Below are 18,681 nucleotides of genomic sequence, written 5' to 3' on the forward strand. Positions count from 1 at the left end.
AAGAGATGCAGAGAGCTGGTCTGAAAAAACCAAAGCCTTTCCCACAGCCCAGCCTAAGCTTTGCTTCACTTTGAGACTGTTCAGTGTTTTCCTGGTGCTGTGCCCCACAGTCTGACGTTCTGTCCAGATGGTGAATTTTGGAAGAAAAATTTCTCTATGTACAGATCCCCAGTTGAGTTCCAAATATCCAAATATCATACTAGATACTTCTTGTCTGTGTTTTCCCTCTCCTCAACCTGTTCTGTTCCTCCTGCAGCTGCAGGACAGATGGACCCCTATGAGACTCCCACAGTGAATTCAGCCTTGAAGCCTGACCAGTCATTTAAAGATATGTTTCCTCTTTGGAACAAATATGCGCCTTTCACAATCCCTTTTATGACATCCTTCTAAACAAGGGAGCATTCAGCAGTAAGGTTTGTTTGGTACCCTATCAGAAAAACGCTGCATTATCTGTTTTTAAGGACTGCCAAAATTTTTAGCCATGCTATTGTCATTTAATGCTAGTAAAAATTGAGGCTTTTTAGAAGTGGATAAAATGAAACCATAGATGATTTTAGAAAAGCTGACTTACTAAATCTCAGAGGAACAAATTCACCCCAGTAGTAAGTAGGTGTAACACTAATGAGTTAAGAATTATACCCATTAACATCTGAATTGATTTCTTTTCTCTCTCCCTTTGTGCGTCAGCTAAAAGTGGAATAAGAACCTTGTAAAGCTGGCAGTAATGTAAGCTCTAAGAGGTGTTTGGCTAATTTCTATTGAAAAGCTTTATTGATATGCATTTTCAGATTTTGTTATTACATTGTTTTAAGACCCTAATTCCTGCACCTTCATGATTTCTATAAAATTGGTGCTCCTTGATTTCCCCTTGCATAGAAGATGGTTGAATATTGCAGGATATTTTCTGGTATCAAATTTCTGCGTGGAGTATAAAATATAATTGCTGTGTTTCACATTCTAACTTAAAAGTGCAGAAGTTGTGTTACAAGATGCAAGACAGACCTCAGGAAGAATCTATACACTTACTGCTACTTCCACGTCAATCAATGGATAAAACTTACTGATTTAGAGTGCTGTCACGTACATACAAAGTAAAATAATTTAAATAACTTCAAATAACTATGATGCCAGTCAGCAAAGTTAAGAGTATTAGCAGTCAGAAGGGAGAAGGAGATTAAACATTCAAATGTGCTGCTGCTTGTTAAGGGAAACTTTGGGTGTCTCTTGCACATTTCTGGAATACATCCATCTTCTCAGTGAATTGTTTTCACTGCTTTTGTCACTTGCAATCTCTCTAGTGTATATAAATGTATAGACCATGCACCACCCTTCCCATCTTGTTCTGGATGTATTGCCAACAGAAACTTTTGTGTTTTCCAGATGAGTTTTGAAAGCCCAAAATGAAAGCTATGGCCACAGACCTGGGATTTCTCGGTTCTTAGTGCAGATTGACGCTCTAAATACATATTTACTTTATTACTAAAGGGCAGTCATTCTTCCTAAGCAGGCTCCATCTATTGTGCACAACAGTAATATACTATCCTTCTGTAAGCTAGTGAAGAATTTTCTTCAAAATGGTCAGTGTATTTGCATCTTGTACTGCTGCTGGACTAGGAACTTCCCTAGTTTGGGAGTCATATATGCATTATTTTATAATCTCTGTCTCACCTTCTCAGCATAACAGCTCACTGTCTTCTTTTCCCTTTTAGTTATGTAAATAAACAACTTTTTGCTCTTTGTTTTAATATCCAATGTAAAATGTATACTAACATAACTCTGGGCGATCATTTTGTTTTCCTGTTTTTCTTAATCTTTAGGTCATTTATTCTAAGTACTCTGTTAGTTTCTAGCGTCTTTCATGAGGTGATTATTCATGCATATCCTATAAGATTTTCCTCCATCTTCAGGATATAAAATTGAGCTGGGTTGTCATCATTGGAACTAAATGCCCAGTTCCCCCTACATCATATTAGCTGAGCTCCTCACCTCAGTAGACGTTTTTTAATCTCTTACTCCCCTTAGGCTATTTCTGGACAAGTTGATCCAGGATTGCCTTCTGCTTTCTGCATGAGTTCCTCCTGCATCAAAAGTTCATCTTGAGTGGGTGCCACAAAGAGGAAACCTGCATGCCAGTGTGGGTGGGAGCACTGTCACCTTTGAGTCATCCTCCAACCCAGACAGTCATGAGACCTGTGGTGAGCCTTGCTGAGAGCCCGCACATAAATTTAGACATAGCCCTAGGTTATGAAAAAATGCCTGCTGGAAATTTATAGTTATAGTTACATGTCTTCTGTTGCTTGTCCTTCTACCTACTTGCACACAGATGAACTCATTATTAAGTTGTTCAGATTCATATGCTGTGACCAATCTTCCTACTCATCAAAACCACATATAAAGTATTACCATCTCTTATGGTTTCAGGAACTGTTGAACCAGAAATTGTCACAATCAGAAACATCTTCCTCACTCACCACATTAATATCTGAATTTCCTAGATTTTATTTTGCAAAAATAACTTTCCAGAGTTATTTATAGGCAGCTTCCAGTCCTGCCAACTTAAGCACACAGCTTTGGCAAATATGATTGTTTTCTGAGTCTTTTAAAAGCATATATATCATTTTGATATCTGTAAGGGGCATTTTTGAAGTGCTGCCTACTAGGTACAAAAATTGAAAGTGCAAGTTAGATACCTAAGTAAGATGGACTGATTCTCTAGATGTGATAACAAGATCTCTTTCTGTAGTAGTAGGACTATGGACTTCCAAAATTTCTCCTGCAAAATCGTGTTTACTGTTCTTCCCCAAAATGAGAAGACTGGGAACTCACCTCCTGTCTTTTACATGTGCTTTCAGCATATAGCACTCATCAACCCTTCCCCATACTTCCAATTTTCCTGAACTGTGCTGGTGCTTGAATATGTGTTTTTCAGTCCTGGGTACTGTTCTGTCATGTTGCACTATTTCCACACAGGATTTTGTTTTCTGCCTCAAAATGGATGTTATTCTGTTAGTGTGCTGTTAGAGTAGCTTTGTGTTACAAAACCAGTAACTGGTGGTTACAAACCATCATGTTGCCTGGGTGGAGAGCAATATCTCTATACAAAGTGTTTCCTCTTACTGATATTTTTCATCCATTTTAACATTTCCTTTCACTTGCAGTCCTTTCATCCTTTTTTTCTCCCTGTTTTAAACTTCTATGTTTTCAGTTACATTGTAAGAGAAGAGTCATGCTGAAGCTGAGTCGTGCTGGTGAGTCACACTGTACAGCGGCAGAACAAGAACAGAATGGCAGTTCTGCCTCCAGTACCACCTCTGGAATGGGAAGCACTCTTGCAGATCATCTGGAATCATAGAATGGCTTGGGCTGGAAAGAAACTTAAAGAAAATCTAGTCCCAGCCTTTCCTGTGGCCAGGGCTGTCACCCACCAGATGAGGCTGCCCAGGGCCCTACCTACTGGCCTTGAACACCCTCAGAGATGGGGCACCACAGCTTCTATGGGCAGCCTATACCAGTGCCTCACCACCCTCTGAGTAAAGAATGTCCACCTAATATCTAACCTAAGTCTCCCCTCTTTTTATTTAAAGCCAGTCCCCTGTAGGTCTCTAAGTACAGTTCATTTGATCAGTAAGTAGTCCTCTGCATCCGAGCTGATGATCCTCATTTCCCCTTACCACTGAGTGAGACAACCAAGTGCTCATAGTGAAGGAAACAAGTACTGCCGCTTAATGGAGAAATCAAAAATATGTCACCTCCTTGTGGGAGAGCCTGTTCCTATTCACTGACTAGGAGGGAAAGGCAGGGGTGACAGTTCTGGCCTAAGGCAACTGGAGGGTTACTGCTGGGCTCCGTCTTCTGTGGTGGCTCAGGCTGGAGATCTGTACACTTTTCAGAATGCCAGGTAAAGGCCTGCAACATTTACTGCACATACAACCCACCATTATCTATGTTCAGGTCTGTTCTTTTGTGCTGAAGACAATATTTATCAATTTCTAAAAGTGCCTATCTGTCAAATAGCTATCAGTGTTTATTCTGATATTGTTAGGTAATGTTAAGGCTTCTGTATATTTCTGAAACAAGATGTTCAATCACATCTCTTACAGCTCTTAACCATCTCTGATAACTGAATGTATAACCTCTTGACAATGCTCAGACAAGTGTACAGTAAATTGAGGGAGAGCATAGGTGCACCTTTTACTAGCCATCTTTTCCTTATTCAGCTTCTGGAACAGCTGAGTGCTCCATACAAAAAGTAAATGTTCCTGGGATCCTACAATGTTTCTAGTGGAAAATTACTTATAGCAAAGGATCCATACCTTTGGTCGTCTGGAAAACCAATTAAATAGATGGCATATAACTTCAGGTACTTCAGGTTAGGTTCTGCCTGTATGTTTTACATTAACTATTTTGGACTTCTCAGCAGTGCTTATAGCTCCCAACCATTGGAGTGAAACATTTTAAAAACAGTGCAAGTTTCCATGGGTGTCTATGCTGTCTCCCATGGAGCATACCCACTACCCCAGGTCCTGAGGTGGCCCAAGAGTACACTGTCAGAAACTTGCATTCTGTAGGGAAGGCACAGGAATGGGCTTTTGTCTCTTCCAGTCATTGGTCGCCTCTGACAGCTTCTAAAGATCACTTCAGCAGTGCTGAATTCTTGACATCTTTTTCCTTTTGAAAAGAAAATCTCTTCCAGTCTCACTTACCTAGGGCGAATGCATGAACATATATTAAGAAGATATATGTCAACAGAGACATGATTTGTCTAGCAGTTAATGAAAAAGAAAATCCTATAGGACTTTGTTATTTCTCACACATTCTTCACTTCATTTCCTGCTGTTGCTATTAGTGTGTATTGCACATCTTAATTAGCTTCCTTCCTGGGGAGTTTTCCTTGCGATGCAAAGCTCTGCAGATGTAGATCAGTGATTCAAATGTAGCCACAAAGGGAGTGTGAGGGTTTGGAGAGAGAGCCCTAGCCTAGTGTCTGTCTCTTCTACTCCTTTGCTGGCAGCAACAGCCTGCTGAGCAGAGGGAATAATGTGTCCACGTGCCAGCTATGGCAGTGGTCAAAAGAAAGTGGATCCAGTGTTAAAATGTCACCCTATGAAAGGCTGGAAGAGCTGGAGGCATACATTATCCTTTGCTATGCCTATGACGGGTGTGATTGCCTCCATCAGAGAGGGACAGAATGGACAGCTGGTGTCAGTGAAACTATAAATGATAGCCTGGGAGGTGCCATCTAGGGCCACCTCTTGTCTCTGCTTCCTGAAGAGAGCATCTTACATAAATATTCTCCCATGCTGGCAAGCCACAATATTTGATTAAGTTTGACCCTGTAAACTTTCAGGAAGCATTAGTTTCAATATATTAGTTTGCTAATATGATGAAGCTATGAAGTGTTTTTATCTCTTTTTTCAACTCCTCTTTTTTTTACCTTTTTTTTCAACTCCTGCAATGCTCCAACTATCATACTATGTGTAGAGTCATGGGAGTGCATATGTGTGCTGAATGTTTGCTTCAAGCAACAAAAATAACGTATGAATTTGATTTTTAGCCTGAAAAATATCATTAGCTGTGCCAAAACCAGATGTTAAGTCTCAAATCCCCTAACATTTTGTTAGGTATTAGTGCTGAATATTGAGAATACTAAGTTCACAAGACTAGAGGAGCAATATGTACAAGCAAATTAAAAACAATAATCAAAAACAGAGGGAGAGAGCTGGAATTAATTTGGGGATGTCCATCTTTTCCTCATTTTCTGCAAAATGCAGGTTTATTGAAGGTTCATCTCTTTATATGTAGCCTATCCTTTAGAAGAAATTGCATGCAAGTCTTTGATTTTGTTTACTTCTTTCCTTTACAAAATAGATCTGTCATTGTTTATTTTAAGTTCTGCTGTAACATTTTTGGTGTGATGCTGTCATTACTTTAATCTGACAGAAATAAGGGTTGCCATCAGCCTTTGCCTTTTGATCATCCTGCCTTTGCCTCCTGTTGCTTTACTTGTTCCAGGACTACTAGACTTCTGGCTGTGTGCTGAGATGGACTGGGGAATTTATCCACTGAACGTTACTCATTTAAGTCGTCATTGTTTTTTTAGTTTCCAGGCCTATCTATTCCATCCTCCCACTTACTGCATAGGTACCTAAGCATTTATGTGGATACAGGGAAGAAAGTGTGAAGATGGGAAAGCAGGACATGTGGCATCTCACACTCACCTCAGGAAAGCATGACTAGAGCACTAGCCCTCACCCCACAGATACTCTTCAGGCGATGCTGCTGTTGAATTGCGCTCTAAACCATCAAAACAGTGAGGTGAGGAACACGGGTCTTTGTACAAGCATCCTCTTTTTCCTCCTGGTCATCCCTCAATTTATCTGATTATTTTATTAAGCTGTAATTTTATGACAAAGCAGCACTAGATATTCTGTAAACAAAGCTAATTGTATTACCCTTGGTTTAAGTAAGGCTGGAGGGAGTGTCCTGCTCTAAATCTGACTTTGAAGTTTTCCGATCTGCTTGGACACAATTGAATCTAATTGACAGGAAATTTCATGAGAGAAGTTTCCTTAATAGAATTTTTCCATAACAGAATTTTTCTGGAAACCTTGGGACAAAGCAGGAGGCACACTAGAGCACTCAGGCAGTGGTGAACTCATGCTGGAGAGGTTCTCTTGCCCCGCTTCTCAGGAGAGGACACTGAAGGAAGAGGAAACTTTGTCCTTTTTTTTTGTTTCTTGACAAGAAAGCAGAAATGGGGAAAGAACTCCTGGTTCAAACCCTGTCTTCTCTGCTGTTCATCATGCAGTAAGGAAAGTTCAATTATATGTTTCTTGTTGGGGATCTCCTTGATTCCTTTCCTCTGATTTGTGTCTACTCCATTCCCAGCAGTTCCCTGAGCCATGACCTGGTCTGAGAGCTCTTGTTTGGCAGCTTGGTGGCTTTTCTTCAGCAGCTGCTTGGGCCCATGCTTTGCCTCAAGCACTGCTTCTAGTTTTTGTCTCTATTGACACAAGACTGTTCCTAAGAGCATAGTTTGAGGTCATAACAATGGCAGCTCCACACCATTCCAGAGGCAAATCTGTCTGCTTTTGCACTGAGCAGTTTATGCTCAGTACATTCCTGAGGTTTCCATGCAGCACACTGTCAGAGTTAAACATGTTACTGTTCCTTCTTGGTCATTGATTGAAGAGGGATCAATGCTTTTGCAGCAAATTAGAAAGACATTTGCCAATGGCAGTTGCATCCTCACACTTGGCTCCATTCACCCGTATATCTGGCAATTTACCTAGTCTTTGGCCAGCCTGAATGCTCTACATCTGCAGATGCTCTACATCTACTATGGCTGCATCCTTTCTGCATTCATAACAAATGCAGACCTGGCTTATTTATGACCATCCAGATTGCTCATCTTCTGGCACTTCTTTCCCTCTGATGGATCACTTTTGCTGTCCTGTTGAACAGGTACAGCTTGTCCATACTTGCAAACCTTTGATTACTCACTTATCTCTCTGTCTATTGTCTTTAATTTACTCCTGAAAGATCAGCCCCTGCCTTTGATCGGTCAGTGGTGCCAATCCTTGGTCATTTTTCTCAAATTCTTATTTTCTTCTGTAGTGTTCTTTGTTGTAAAAAAAATGCTTCAACAACATCTGGACAGCTGCATCAGCACAGCTTCTTTAGACTCTTCTATGAAATTGTCCTTGACTATGATGGTTACAGATTTACCATGTCCATTGTCCTTTGTCCCTCCCCCTGAAAAGATTGTCTCATTGTATACTTTGTTTATATCTATATATTGTGTCCTGCCCACACCTTTCATCATACTTTCTTTAGGCCAAGAACTATCGTTTTGCTCTCTGTTTATGTAACACTGCTTGCATTGGAGCTGTGATCCATGGTGGGAGTTCTTCAGCATTTAATGGCAAAATTAATAAATATTATTAACAAATGTCTCTGTGTGGCTGCATCACATGGTTTGGTCAGTTTGCAAAAATTGAATTCCTTCAGGACAGCTTGTTTCTCCGTCTGCAGAATGTAGGTGCAGCCCAGGGCAATCTGTTTTCAGGAAGGAATGTGTTAGAAAAATATTTGGGCTTGAGTATTTCAACAGACAGGGGGGAAATAAAAGCCAGTGTTGTGCACTTTCAGAAGGATTTCCTACTGTGCAGGTTTTTGTTAGCCCATTAATTTTGCCATCTCAAAACTGAAGCAACATGGCCTAGAGCAGTGGTTTTCCAAATTCCTTCCAGTTGTAGCATACTAACATAAACAGCATTTGCATATGGATGTCATAAAAATGACGAATGTCGGCAATCATCGTACTTTATTGCAGTAATGTGGCACATGTGCCCATGCATCCTAAGGGATCTGATCAGAAGTGCTTGGCGCTGGGGAAGTGACACACCATAGGCCTAGCAGTGACATCCAGAGCAGAGCAGGCCTCGACAGACAGCAGAACGTGCATCCAGCTTCCTGTGTGCATGGGAGGAAAGGTGCTAGCTGTTTCACTACATGACTCAACAATACTGGGTTATATATCCTCTGCCCTTAACCAGAAATTAAGTGCTGGAGGTTGAACAAACAGTGTTTTCTAGTTTGCTAGCAGAATGTTCAGTATGCTTCTTAACTGTAGCCAGAGGCAAGTCAGTCGAAAGTCTGACCTTGAATGTATACCCAGTCGTGTTGTAATGTCTCCAGTTCTCCAAAGAAGGCTGCAAATGGTTCCTCTAGTCAAGGGGCAGTCAGTCACACCATGAGTGTGAGGTTGAATGCTGCCGTTTTCAGTCAAGAGTTTGCAGAGTTGAGGGAATTTGTCACAGTCCAGCCCTGTTGGATTTTTCTTCCAGAAGATGAGGAGGGAGGATTGTGAACCCAATTACATCACCACGTAGCAAAGGAAACACACTTTCATCTCACAGACTGGCTTTCAGAGCCGTCAGCTACTGCTCAGGCTTCCTACATGATGAGATGTGCGTGATTACAGGCTGTGCCACAGCTTCTGCTTCCAAGTGCCCTCCCAAATTGTTACCCGCCTTTTCCCAAATATGACAGAAGTATAAAGGACTCCAAGGTAAAACAACCTTGTGTGAAAACTGTTTAAAAATAATTGCTCACTGCATAGAGTGAAAAAGGATGTAAAGTAGTGCACCTGCTGAGGGAAAAGAGAGCTCTGCTGCTGTACCAGGCATCATCTCTGTGGGATGGAGGCACTTTAAACGCACAAGTAATTTCAAACAGTTTTCACTGTAATAGACACAGGATAGGACAACTGTGAGATGCAAACTCAGGCTGGTAAGTTACACCTCTCTCAGAACAACTCTTTCTTTATTCCATCCATGAGCAAGGGCAAGAAGACCTGTCATGGGACAGTCAGTGCATCCTGGTTTGCAGTTGCCCATCACAACCACATGTAGTTCATTCCACATTTCACAGGAACGCCTCAAAATGTTCCCTCTGTTATCAGACATCCAGGTAAAACAGCAGTACATCATGTCATAAAATCTGTACTTTCACCTAGACTGGCAAATAGCAAACCCAGAGACTGGACACAGCCCTCCGATGATTGCAGCAGCTTTTACGTCTAGTGGCTGGCATCCTTTGAAGTTGGCTACTCCCAGGGTATCACCCAGAGCTGCTGCTGTGACTCCCTAACGCAATCAGCAGCCCTGCTTTGTAGCCAACTCTAGCAGGAGCTTTGTGCACACAACATCTAGTTATATAATCCCATGGGGCATTATTCTATTGCAAAAAGCTTGTCTCACATCCAAAAGTCCTTCTCTGTCTCATGTCTGGAAAGCAGTATGCAATCAAAAACGTCTTTCCTATATATAGCACACGCGGGGCAAAGACTGTTTATGGCAACTCTTTACTGCTGATGTTTGCTTGTTGCGCATGTACCTTGATTCCTTTTACAAGGAATTGAACCAAAATATTTTCTTGCCATTTGCTTTCATTCTTCATTTCACTGCTTTATCAGAGATAGAAACAGAAGCACATTTATTTGTGTGCTGTTCCCCACAGGTAATCTTCAGTTGCAGCACATAAAACTTAATTTTCCCCAATTGCATGAGATTTCTTATTTTACACGAAGTTGTAAATCACCTCAGCAAAGGCTCCCTGCTTCCTCAGTACAGGCAAAGGCTTGCAGTACTTGAAAAATGACTTTAGCTTTCCCAAATGTTCCTTTTATTGTTATTCCAAGGACTTCTTAGATTTATCCGACTTCATGCTTTCTGCAGATAAAATTGCATGGTGTGGGGTTCATGAAGGACTTTTTCTCAGCATCCACCAGAACACTTTTGTAATCAAATTCAGAAGGGACTTCAGCATCTATATCTATCTTAATGTTTCTTTCATCCATTTCCTTTTTCACATTACACTGGAAGTTATTTCCTTTAAAAAAGACTTTATAATATTTCTGCTTCTTTCACAGCAATTCTGAACATTATAAATACAGTTTCTTCAATCACAATATTTCCAGGAATGAACCTCAGAGAATGAGCAAAAAGGCATGATGTGGTGTCTAGTGGATCCATGCCGCAATGCATATAGGAAAGATCCATGCAGCAATGTGAGCACAGTATTGCCTGGTTTACAAATTCATTCATAATTACTTGGGGTCACACACCATATTTTGAAAGTTACTTGCTTTGAGACTCACAGGCTTGATGTGTGCATTGACTCTAAATTAGAGATCCTCTGCCTTAACTGCTTGTATTTAACCTGTTAATTTTCAGTCGATTAAAAACGTTGTAGGTATTGTTGAGCATCCAAGAAAACATTAGCACCAGGAACCTTGTGGAACATGAGGGAAAGAGGTAGAAAGTTTCCAGAAAACACTGAAATCATGAGGCTTGGCTTTCCTTAAAGCAACTAGGCTCTGCAAGGTATTGCCTTGAGATCACTTGCCATTCACACAGCTCTGCTCCAGGAACTGCAGGATCTTTCCTAGCCCGTGCTGTGGTTTCGGCATCCAACTGTCTCAGCTTCTGTAAGTGAAGGTGTTTCTAGATTTCAGCACAAAGCTGCTTCAGAGTGTTTCCTCTCCTTGCAGAATCTGGCAGCAACTGTAAAGGACTCATACAGATGCTGGACATCAGTGAGGCAAGAGGAGTATATCTGAGTAGCTTCTGTTGCTGTCTACATGGACACCTGTACTCACAGATGCACAAAGGCTTTCCATTTAGAGCGAGCAAGAGTGATGGAGGCTCATTGTAGCCAGAAACCCAGTATCTTCCTCCCAAGAAAATGGTAACATCACCTTAGGTCTCCAGTGGCTATTCCTGTGCTCAGGGACATGCTGCCCAGAGTCCATGTACCTGGACTGCAGCCTGGGTCATTTTTGTATTTTTTAGCTGAGAAACATGATCTAGAAAACAATTTTGTGGTGGACATCTTGTCAAAATTAGGATGTTCTAGGGAAGTGCTTCAGTTCCGATTAATTTCATTTTCTGATTATAAACCAGTTTGTCAGCAAACTCCTCACAGTCTCCAGACTCCAACAGGGTCTGTGCTGGTGCTGAAATTGGTGCCAGATGGGCACCAGATCTTCCACCGTTGAAAACAGCTGGAGTTTTGCCACTGACTTCAAAGGAATTAGGATCAAGCCCATGAATTCATGACTGCACTTATTATATAGCTTTCTGAATAATTTATAAGCAAAAATAGGCTGGATTCTCCCAGTCTTTCTGATGTTGAATAAAGCTGTATTTGGTTACTTTTCTTGATTTCAGAGGAGCTTTGGTTCCTTCGTGAGCATCTTGTTATGAAAAATGGTGCCCGTAGAGGACAGACAGGAAGAGAAGAGAAGGAAATCCTTAGGCACATCGAAGATGCACGGCAGATCTGAGATTCAGAGATGACAGATCAGAGCAAAACAGTCCTCAGACTTGGAGCTGAATAGCTAGAAATGGGAAGGGTTGAAGAAAGCATACCTCTTTTTGATGAGTTCATCTATTTTTAATGCCATTGCATTTAGCTTTTTTCTGCTTTCTTCTCAGCAATTTGGACATTAGTTTCTGTAAGGTTATCAGCTGCACTTTGCTCCTGGGCAGACTTTGCAGCAGACTACACATTTTTCTGGGATTCACCAAACCGTGTGTTCGTTCTGTATCACTGTGAACAATTTTCCATCTTAAAACTTTTTGGGAAAAAGGGGAAAGAAAAAAAATTCCCAGTTCACCACCCAAGGCTTAGTGTTTACTTCTGTTGCACGCATCATTTATTTTCATTCTGCAAGATCATGATGACACGCTCATCCAAGCACATGCTGTTCTAATATGCTACATTCCTTCGGCCCCTCAGTGCGTTAAAAGTGACATTGCTGCTAAATGAGAAAGGTCTTGTAAGACAGGGAAATAGATTGCTGAGTACCATTGCCTCCCAAGGAACCATGTTGTAAGCAGAAATGATTGGCTTGTTTTTTTCCAGACTCCACACAAATGTGTACATTTATGACACTGACCAGGAAGGTTGTCTGCTAGCTGGTCCTATGTTTCAGGATTTCTCCTCCTTCCTTGAAACATGCTGGCATTTTATCAGGCTTTTGGAAGAGGCAGCAGGACTCAGGCCTCAGGGTGTGAGCAGAGGGACAAGACACCTGCAGTTTGGGATGTGTCCTAGCAAAGTATTTCTGCAGCTATCGTGCCCTGTGAATGTGTTTGAGCGAATGCCTTTGCCTTTATTGCTCTTCTTGCATTTTCTGGGCACATGGAGTGAATCTACTCTCAGTCACAGTGTGGGGTTTCAGAAGTCTGTCTTCTATGATGGCTGAACCACTTGCAGAAAATCTGTTTCACATTTGCTTGTTCCTCCCTGGCAATAAATTAGAAAAGGCAATACTGGATCGTTACAGAAATGATTAACACAAAAACATTCAACAATGCTTTGTTTTAGCTATAATATTTTCTCTTAAACTGTGCCTTTCTAATGATTCTTCATTAGAAGATGGTGCATGAGTTATTGAGATAGGGTCATGCAGTGTCTGCCCAATGGAGAACATGGGAGGTTTCTTCTAAACATTTTAAAGTCTCTACTCATGAAACATATACAAGATGAAAAATATAGATGCATTCAGTGTGACTTAGAGAAGAGCCTTTGGCACAGCTTAGTCTGCTAATATCCCATTAGTAAACCTTTGGAAGTGCGGTGTGTTGCCTATGCTAACTTACCCACTGAACATTTAAACATGAGGCAAAGTGTTCTTCTAATGCCCATTTGAGTCAAAGGGTGCTTTTGCTACTTGGCTACACTATAACAGGGGCTGCCTGCATTTGCCAGTAAGGGTAACAACTTTCTGAAATGCTGCTTTCTGGAAATGAGAACGTTTCCACAGATACAGTCCTGTCAGGAAACTAGCAGGGATAGGGGTTCCTGTGTAGTATGCCCTTGTACTTATTTAATAACCTCCCTGTGTTTTAAAGCATAAATTATAATACTAGCAAAACTAATTTAATGAGGGCATAAGAACTTAATATTTCCTGAAAGTAACTACTCTGAACTGAATGCACAGTAATAAATTCGGACTGCTTTATTTTAATCACAAAATCAGCTCTGGAACTTGAAGTTGCCAAAGTTTCTGCAAGGCATGAAATAGAGATGTGCATGATCCTCTCAATATTTATGAGCTGTAAATTATAAAAATTAGCAGTCCCTGGGTAGAAGTATTTTCAATATTTCAGAGAGGCATTGTGAAGAACTGTTATTAACAGTCTTAATTTTTCTTTCTTCTCCGCTCATTGATTCCTCTCTAAAACCTTAAGCATGGTGTCTTTTTTTTTTTTTTTTTTCAGAGCAGTTAATTCTTTTTATCAGGTGTGCATTGAACTGGGGAGTTTTGCAAACTTTTAAAGGGGGCCTGAAGTAACGCATTTCTGGTCTTAAATCTGTATTTGAAGAGCACCATCCTTTGGCCAATTCTTCCTAACGAAACAGAAAAAATCTTACAGAGCAAATGAACCAGTGTTTTCCTGTGAGCCCTAATAAACGGCACTTTCTGGTTCAGACTGGCGCCAGTCTAATAAAATACTTAAGCACGTGCATAACTCTGAGAATGTAAGCAATCCTTCCTTATTCAGAAAAGAACGACATTTTAGTCTCACTCAAAGCACTTTGGTCTGTGCCCAGCCTGAAGCATGCGCCCAACTATGTTGCTAAACCAGAAACAGAGAAGGGCCCTCTCTGTGGCAGGTCAGGTATCAGTCACAAGTGAATCTTTTACCTATTCCTCAGTGCCTAGAATACTAAGAGCATTCAGGAGCAAATACCTACTGACCCCTCTCTTGGAGAAGACCATGCCATCTGGAACTGCATCAACCCAGGAGCTACTGTGGGGCCACTGTGTGTCATGAGGTCCTCTAAAGGTCTCAGCTACACTGCAGCCATTTGCCAGTGCCAAGGATTAGAAAATACCTTGGGATATTTGTTAGAGGAGATGCAGTGGCTGTTTTGCTATTACATTTGCTTATGGATTACCCACAGAAATTATGGTGGCGTTGTCGTTTTCTTTTTGCTGGTAGGTGTAAGAAAAACTGGATATAATAAAAATGCTTTTTTACAATAAACATGGCGAGGCACTGGCACGGTTGCCCTGAGAGGTGGTGGCTGCCCCATCCTTGGAGACACTCAAGGTCAGGCTGGATGGGCTCTGAGTACCCTGATCGAACTGCATCAATCTGCATCTGTTCATTGCAGATTGGTCAGACTAGATGGTCTTTAAGGGTCCCTTCTAATTCAATTATTCTATGATTCTATTGTTACACCAACAAATAAAGGACCAAAATTCTGCAGGTACAGACCAGAACAGCAGAATTTAATTGTTTAGATTTGTCCTAGTCTTCTGTGTGCCCAATCTGGTTCCATAATAAATTCCGCAATAACAGTTTGTTTTACTGACTAAAGCTAGGATTAATCAGGTCCCTACCAAGCATATGCTGGCCAAGAGGTAGCTTTTCCCTTGCTCATCTTCCTAAGTTGGCTGTGTAAGTAGTTGCCCATTGAAACTTTAGTTTCATCACATCACTTTGGGGTAACACAGGGCAGACAGTCCTGCTTGGGAACAACCAGTGCAGATGAGAATTGTGTGCACGTGTGTGTATAGTTGTGTGCAATGGAAAGAGAGGGAGAGAAAGTCATCATAATGTATTCTGCTAAAAAATGAGGTTTACCACAAGACTACTAAAGCAATAATTTTGGCAGCTAGGAGTCCTGAGTGAGACAGCTTAATGTTGACACCTTTGCCGCCCATAAAGTAAAGTCTCAAGTAGAGAATCTAAAAGATCCTGTCAAAAAGCCAGAAGAAGAAAAACAAAACGCTCTCCCTCAATGTTTCATTGCACCTTTTATGTGACTAATCATCCCTTAGCAGCCACATGGGTTGGTCACACAGGGTTTAGCCTTCCCAGGGAATGCAGGGCTTCTGGAAGTGTTTGCCTGATTTAGTGTTTGAAGCCAAGCCCTGTCCCACTGAATTGTATCCTGAGTTTTCTGGAGTGTCCTATTATTGCTGTCTCAAGGACATTTTACAATTTGAGTTTAGCTAGGCCAGAATTTCAGAGGAAAGATTAGAAACAAGCAAGAAAGCTGTACTCCTGCATTAGGGTTTGTCATAAGAGCTACAGTCTTCAGAAATGTCAAATTCCTGAGACTGACTATGGGTCAGAACTTTCCATTAAGCTTCTCCTCTGAAAACAGATCTGCCTGAAGATCAGATGACAGACACCAGAAAGCCATGCTTGTTTACATAGTCAGAGTTTAAAATAAGAAATTTGCCGTCATGTTATGTTAAAAAAAGGGTTTCTGAAAGTTCTTTGTGAAGGGACAGCATCATTTGCTTTTACAAAGTAGTAAGCAGAAACTTTTCTCTGGTACTCATAGCCTATTTGGGAAATTCTTTCCAGCATCCATGGGCAAAGCTGCTTAAAAACAGAGTTCTCTACAAAAATAAAGTGGTAAAGCTATAAAGCATTTGTTATCTTGGCAGGCTACAATAATTTTTTCTCAGTATTTCAGGAAGACTTTGACATTCCCCAAAGTTCATCAGCTTGACTGTTTTGAGAAGGGGTTTTCTTTTTGCCTTTAATCTTCTACCAATAGTGAAAATGACTTTCTTTATATCAATATGAGGCTGTTTTTTATCACCCTTTGTTTAGATGCTAGGTCTCTTATTGACCTTTTTAACTCGATTTTACTGTGAACAGAAGAGTAATGGGTTTTGTTGTTTTAAAAAAAGCAGTCTCATTGTTAAGCTGGATTCCAGCCATTAGGATTTATTATCTAATTCTTAAAAGACGAATCAGAGCTTTGATATTAAGAGCTGGAGCACTTTGTCCGAATGGTGCACTGCTGTAAATTCAGGAAATTCTAATTTATTTTTTTTTTAAACTCTTCGTATTTTCATATGTCAAAGAGCTAAAATATATTCCTATCCCACTCGAAGTTGACTAGCAAAGAATTTCCTCACCCTCTGTTGTAGAAAAGTATTGTGAGAATTTGATGTATTTCTCCTCCTCAATATTTCAAATAATCCAACTAGACAATCTCCATCAGTTGGGTAAGCGGAGCTGTTACACCTACTTAAGGGAGGGGAACCATCTGGATTTCCTGCGACTTGGAGCCTGCTGGCAAATATTAGGTTGTACCAATTTAGAGCATGATGAAGTGGGAAATAATGGACATTCTTGGAGAATCTGAAATGGGATCAGCTGTTATTGGCAAAAATTGGCAGGTGCAGTGCACTACGCTGACTGTAAGCATGATCTCACATTGGAGAGTGCAGCTGGGAAAATGGCCTGCTAATTGAATGGTAGTAGGTCTCCCAGGGCTCTGACAGCCATGGAGCATCACTAATTGGAGGCTCCTGTTTGCCTTGACGGTGGCTGTCACTGAATGAAGGAACCTGCAGGTTGACATTTCTCTAGGTGCTGGTGTTTGATGCCTTTTTGTGGAAGTGAGTCCTCATGGAGTCAGAAGTACTCTCAGACTTAAGAGGGCTGGCATGAGGCTGGCAATATCTATTTCTCATTTGTGTTTGCAGCATGCTGGCAGTGATTTGGAGCCATAAAAGCCTCTCAGTTACACATTTGTTTAACTGTGCACTTGTAATGTTATCTTTTCCATCCCTCTCTTTTCCCTTCTTGTATTCACTTGTAATAGGTTTCTAAATTGGCTTGACAGCAAGTAGTAAGTATTCCTTTTTTGGGTAGCTCAAGGAGGCCTTGTCCTTGACTGAGTTTTTTGGATGCTGCCGTAATTCATGCAGTAATTAGAGAAAGAAAAATAGCCTTGTTTTGATCCAGAACAGTACCACGTGTACCTTTGGTTCATATGGGTCTCAGAATAGTAGTGCACATAAAAGCATGCATGCATTAGCCATGGCTTCATTTTTCATATGTTGTTTTTATTAATTAAATGCAAACATATTGCATTGCATACCAATTTGATGCAAAGGTCTGCTGGTAAAATGTGGCATTTTCCCTCAGCTGTTAGCACCCCTCGAAGGAAGATCTATTGGAAATGAGTGCTGTGCGGATAGTGCTGCTGCTGCCTGCAGGGTGTAATCCATGTATCATGTAAACATAGAATCACAAAATGGCTTGGTTTGGAAGGGACCTTAAAGATGCCTTTGGGGCTAAGGCCAGTGGTAACCTGAGGTATATTAGAAAGTGTGTGGCCAGCAGGTTGAGGGAGGTGATCCTCCTCCTCTACTCTGCACTTGGGAGGCCACGTCTGGAGCACTGTCTCCAATTTTGGGCTCCCCAGTTCAAGAAAGATGGGGAACTACTAGAGATAGTACAGTGGAGTGCCATAAAGATGATTATAAGGAAAGGCTGAGAGATCTAGGGCTGTTCAGCCTGGAGAAGAGTAGACTGAGGGGAAATCTTATCAATGCTTGTAAGTATATAAAGGACAGGAATCAAGTGGATGAGGCCAGGCTCTTTTCAGTGGTGCCCAGTGACAGGACAAGGGACAACAGGCACAAACTGGAACACAGGAAGTTCCACGTGAATGTGAGGAAAAATTCTTTCCTTTGAGGGTAACAGCACTGCAGGCTGCTCAGAGAGACTGTGGAGTCTCTTTCTGTGAGATATTCAAAGCCTGCCCTGACAGCTTCCTGTGCAATCCTACTACAGGGAGTCCTATCACGGTCTGTGTAAAAAATCACATTTCATCTTTTACATAAGCCCCCTTTAAGTACTGGAAGGCTGCAATGAAGTCTTCCCAGAGCCTTCTCTTCTCCAGGATGAACAAGCCCAACTTTCAGCATTTCTTCATGTGGGAGATGCTCCAACCCTCTGATCACCTTTGTGGCCTCCTCTGGACCCACTCCAACTGTGTGTCTAAAAACCATCCCATTCTGTGTGAAATAGTTTGCCTGTGTGGGAGGTGAGAAGCATTTTTAGGCATGAGGTATCTGAAAATGTGAATTGAACAAAGAACTGTGGGCAGAAAGCTGGTCTAGACATCCCGGTGATCTACTCTCTCTATGGATTTCAAACTAAGTTCTAAACCCATCACGTGCACTGATTATACAAACTCTTTAAGCTGGATCCCAAACAATTCTTTCAGGAGCCACCATGCTCCTGCTCAGCTGATGTAGTACAGTGGGAAGAATGCCTTCATATTGCTTTTGCCTGGAGATAGCCTGCATGAGATTGGAGGCAGGGAGAGGAAATCAGAAGG

General features: G+C 41.3%; 1 protein-coding gene across 1 annotated transcript in view; it reads left to right on the forward strand.

Annotated features, from left to right (window-relative positions):
- SH3RF3 (SH3 domain containing ring finger 3) overlaps positions 1 to 18,681 on the forward strand; it is a 234,894-nt gene that overhangs the window by 159,101 nt on the left and 57,112 nt on the right. The gene's annotated exons all lie outside the window — the stretch shown is intronic.

Source organism: Meleagris gallopavo, chromosome 1 (genome assembly GCF_905368555.1).
Source record: "Meleagris gallopavo chromosome 1, MGAL_WU_HG_1.1, whole genome shotgun sequence".
Taxonomy (NCBI): Eukaryota; Metazoa; Chordata; class Aves; order Galliformes; family Phasianidae; genus Meleagris; species Meleagris gallopavo.